This window comes from Hordeum vulgare, chromosome 7H, assembly GCF_904849725.1.
Source record: "Hordeum vulgare subsp. vulgare chromosome 7H, MorexV3_pseudomolecules_assembly, whole genome shotgun sequence".
Taxonomy (NCBI): Eukaryota; Viridiplantae; Streptophyta; class Magnoliopsida; order Poales; family Poaceae; genus Hordeum; species Hordeum vulgare.
The window spans coordinates 60,604,703-60,609,696 of record NC_058524.1 but is presented as its reverse complement, the minus strand read 5'-3'; the positions used below and the strand labels follow the sequence as shown (position 1 = coordinate 60,609,696).

The window sequence follows — 4,994 nt, the reverse complement described above, 5'->3', positions numbered from 1 at the left end:
GCCCGCACAACGCCCCGCCCACCCCGACCCCCTCGCCGCCGGCGAACCCAGCCCCGCCGAATCTCACGCCACGCCGCCTACCCCGACCCCCTCGCCGTCGGCCATCCCAGCCCCGATCCATCCCTCGCCTACGGCCATCCCAGCCCCGACCCATCCCTGATGGATACGCCTCATCCTCGCCGGCGTCGAGTGATGGTGGTGCTCGGGCGGCCCAAGAGCGGGCGCGGCGCGGGCGGGATCCGCCTCTCCTCATCCTTGCTGGCGGCGGCGCGAAGCGGAGAGAGAGGCGGAGAGATGTCGAAGCGAATTGGTCCCCCGAAGCACCAGAATAGCTACGCATGGAAGCCCAACCTCGGCCGGAAGATCAACAGACCGTAAGCCGGTGACCCGCCTCCCTCCCTTGCCCGTCTTTTTTTCGTTCTTGTGGGGCCTAACCGCCGCAATCATCGCCGCTGCTCGCGCAGGAGCCCGGAGGCAGGTTCTGGCCTCTGTCGGAGATCACCGGCGTTTGCCAGCGCTGCCGGGACCAAATCGACTGGAAGCGCAAGTACGGCGTTCTCCCCCCTTTGTTATATCAATTCATTAGGTCGTTGGTTTACTTGGGTTCCTCGGTCCGATCTGTTCATCTCATCTTTTGCAGATACGGCAAGCACAAGCCGATTGTCGAGCCTGCAAAATGGTAGCTTTCTTGCCCGCTTGGTTGCCGCAATAGTATTTGGGGAAAGGTTGTGAGAGGAGATTGTGATGGATGCTTATGGTTTTCTTTTTTATTTTTGCAGCCAGAAGTGCAGTAAACGGAACGTACGGCAGACGTACCACAACGTCTGTACAGGTGAATTCCGGCTGCTCAGTGATATGTTCCGTTTCCGTGGTGCTGGTGTACCATTTGATTGTTGCTGATATAGTCTATGTGTGGTCTCTGCTTAATGCAGGTTGCTCCAAGGACCTTGGGATTTGTGCCAAGTGCTGCACCTCTGTTAAGCAGCTTGTTGGAAGGTGATTCCCCGTTATTTTTGCTCGAAATTGAAGCTTTCTCACAGATGATTACTCATGGATCCTGATGTTTTTTGCTATTTACCTAAAAATAGGGTAGAGGAAAGATGTATGAAACACTTCTGGCCCGAAGTATATTGCTTAGTCTCAGTTCATGCGACCAAAGTTTTATGTAAAATTGATGCCCTTTTGGCTCACCTTTGCATTGCTAATTAAGAAGGAAACTTGAGAAGAACAAACAGTAAGCATTCACATGACTTTTATCCATTGTTAATTTAGAAGCAAAGATGTAGAGTTGTACCTCGCAAAAAAAACTTCCATTCAGACTTTTGCTTTTATCCCGATGTAGTCTAAAAGTGAATTTATTCATTTAAGTGGATATCTTTAGAACATATTATTACTGGATCTTTGGGACATTATTTTGATGTTGTTTTTTAGATGTTGTGTTGGGCTGGACAGGAATATTCCCAGTTGGGCGGATTTGGAATGGTAAGGCGCCGGTGCAGTGGTGCCGGGATGAAGGTGTGGTCGTTGCAGTCCTGGGCAGCGCTGGTTCATGCACATGTCCTATCCGCGGCAATGGTAATGTTCTTTGTGACTTAGGGTATCTATTTTAATTATTGTTTTCTGATGTATGTCATTGACTGGGCTAAATGTAGTTATGATCTCTCAGTTGTTATGGAGAAGAGAAGGTTGAGACTTGGGAAAGCAGTATATCAGGATCTGGATGGAGAAGCCGAGTTGGATGAGCAAGGTGTACTCCGCTGGTCAATCCTTCATCTCTATCGGAGTTCATGTGAGTGCCCTATGGAAGATTTTCCACAGACCAATAAGCATCTAAATGTCATATCCTTGAAAATTCAAACTATGCCTTTTTATAGTATGTAAAGGAGTGCATAGATACTTTCCATCGCAAGAAAAAGGAACTCATAGATATTTTACTTAATTTTTTGAGTTCATGTTGGCCTTAACTATCAAACATTTTCTCCACCTTTGCCATGGGATCAGAACCACGGTTACACAAGGAAGGCTATTGTGTTGTATTGTCAAGCCTGTTTACGCACTTTGAATTTTCCATGAGTGAACCTGTAAGGTTGTACCTTCTGCAAAGTGCTACCACCTATATATTATCCAAATTTTCTTCTAAATTTCATGAGGCATGAGCCACAAATTTTCTCAAGCATAACCCTTGGTATATATAAGGCACACATCCAATTTTAGTAATTCTCATATTTTAGCTATCATTTCTCATTTATCTGGTGGCTCAGAGCATCGTAACATAGCTCTTTGAATATCGACAAATGATTGGTTGCGTGATTTATTTATAAGATGATTCTTCTATGTATTTAGTTATATGATTTTAATTTGATTATCTTCTTTGAACATATTCTTTTGCTGACTGATTTGGGGTATCTATTTTCATTATTGTTTTCTGATGTATGTCATTGACTGGGCTAAATGTAGTTATGGTATCTCAGCTGTTATGGAGAAGAGAAGGTTGAGACTTGGGAAAGCAGTATATCAGGATCTAGATGGAGAAGCCGAGTTGGATGAGCAAGGTGTACTCCGCTGGTCAATCCTTCGTCTCTACCGGAGTTCATGTGAGTGCCCTATGGAAGATTTTCCAGAGACCAATAAGCATCTAAATGTCATATCCTTGAAAATTCAAACGATGTGCTACTGGAGAACGACATGAACTTGGAGGTGGCCATCGTGAATCGCCACCGGGTATGTAATTGTTTTCTATTCTTTTCCCCTGAATTTGTACTCTCTTTTGCGCCTTTTGTAATGTTGTGGGATTTGTATTCTTTTCCCTCAAGGTGATGAATCAGCAAAGCGAGGGACTTAATTATTCAGTGAGGCCAGCAGGGTATCCCATTACCTACATTTCCTCTTAAGTATGCTGACCAGATCTCGAGAGTCTTGGATGCTTCTTTCTTGGTCCGTTTAAATAGATCATTATTTTTACCAGGTTGTACATGTTTTTTTCTCTCAATGTGCACTCTCACAATCATATACCTTTTCTGATCTTGAAAGTGATTTGTTGATGGTATAGGATATCACCCTAACAATGTCCTCTCATCAAGGATTGGGATGTGTTCTCCATACAACATATTGTCCAGGGTATGTTTTTCCATCCAATAAACTGAACTGCCTCATAGACAATTATATGTAATACCCTCTTCTTCATAAATAAATGATATTTACTTGGCTGTAGGCCATGCTTGGCAGCCTCTCCTCCTCCCGGTCTTCGGTGCTTCTGCAGGAACTAAACGCCAGTGTGGTCGAGCTACACAGCACACCAGCGAGCTATAACACCGCACCACTTCGTAAGTTATTTTTGCTCCTTTTTTGATAAATTCGTAATTGGAGACCTGCATGTGTATATAACTATATATATAGGCCTCATTGGAATTCAGGTAGCTATTCTTCATAGTATTAAACACGTTAAATTAGTTGATAATTCATAGGAATATTGATAGAAGAATTCTACAAATTTATCTATGATATTATAATTATGTTCTTACTACAATTTATGGTTTAATCTGTATCCTGCAAACCGTGTAGGAAAAAATTTATCTATTATAATGACGTATTTAAGAGCTGAGAGAATGGTGTCAAAATGTGGCTGATTACCTTTCAAATTGTGTTACAGGATTCAACGATTTATGTGCATACAGTATACTTCCATGTATACTTGATTCTTCTATATAGAATATGGATCCAGGTGGTTTGGAATGTTAAATATGTGCTCATCCGATGTCTGGATTGACCAATCTATTTACCGACGGCCGATTTTTAATGATGTCTTATGAAGTTGTGAAATTCCGTGAGGAAAAGTTTGTGAGTGGAATTAATTAGTATGCTGCTTGTGATGTTTCCTCCAAAGCTCTTTTGCGATCAATAATTCCTATATTCTTATGTGTATAAATTCTCCCCTAAATTCTGGAGTACATATTTCTTCCATATTGTTCACCTCTTCCATTGTATACATGCACTTTGGAAGGGAGATGTTAATGTTGGTTGGTTGCCCCATAAGTCAAAAAGGTTAAAATCTTGAGTTGTATCAAGTATAGTCCTTTTCTCGAAGTTTCTGATGGACTATATAACATTGACCATTGAATCATTCCATCAGACTGACACAAGAGCACTGTTACATGGTTCGATAGAGATTGAAAGTATATTGCTTTACCGATTCAGATGTAATGTTTCTTCTTATTCTTGATCATACCTATAACATGATACAAGCAATTATTCTGAAAGCACGTTCAGTCACACGGCTTGGTGACTAGAGCTGCATTTTGAATATTGTACTGTATAACTGAAGCACCATCATATTTTAGTGTGTGGAATGTGCCCGTGTGACAATCTTTATAGAAGCTACAAAAAAAATCTTGAAATTTGATACTATACAATCAAATTAGATATCATCGTAAATTTTAATCTCTCACGAGACACATGGATTGGAGGTTTCCTCTCCAGAAGAGGGAGGGGAGAGGATGATGATGAGATGTATTTATCTACCACTTTAGGACCATGAGATATCATATGTGGATAATCTATTCCTCATGTTACATTTTTTTTGATACATACATTCTGTTATCCCGTGGCAACGCACGGGTACTATACTAGTTCTAATAACGGGCTCAATCTCAGATCACAAATCACATCACGTGCCCTTCCACGTCGTGTCGCTCGCGCATGCGGCTCGGTGGGCATTTCATATCGGCCCTGTTTGCATGCTAGGTTAGAGTTAGAGTTGGTTAGATTGAACTCATCTAACCCTTAAAAATCTAAACAGATGGATCAGAATTGTTAGATCCATCTAACCCATCCCAAAAATCTAACCCATTCAGGAGGTGCTTTTTTTGTTAGAGTTAGATGGGGTCAGAAAAAGTTACTTTTCTATCTCCCTCCACCATACAAAATTCTAGATAAAGGAACCAAATGATTGGAAAAAAGTGCATTTATTGACAATCTAACCCTTCCATCCAAACATC

At 41.9% G+C, this 4,994-nt stretch overlaps 1 long non-coding RNA gene and 1 pseudogene across 1 annotated transcript; both read left to right on the top strand.

The window, feature by feature from the left end:
- Nucleotides 1-294: 294 nt before the first annotated feature.
- Nucleotides 295-1,000, top strand: LOC123407020 (annotated as a pseudogene).
- A 1,676-nt stretch (nt 1,001-2,676) lies between these two features.
- LOC123413497 lies at nt 2,677-4,123 on the top strand. Its single transcript, XR_006613755.1, has 3 exons — nt 2,677-3,117; nt 3,212-3,323; nt 3,650-4,123. It is a non-coding gene; the product is annotated as an uncharacterized LOC123413497 (long non-coding RNA).
- The last annotated feature ends 871 nt before the right edge of the window (nt 4,124-4,994 follow it).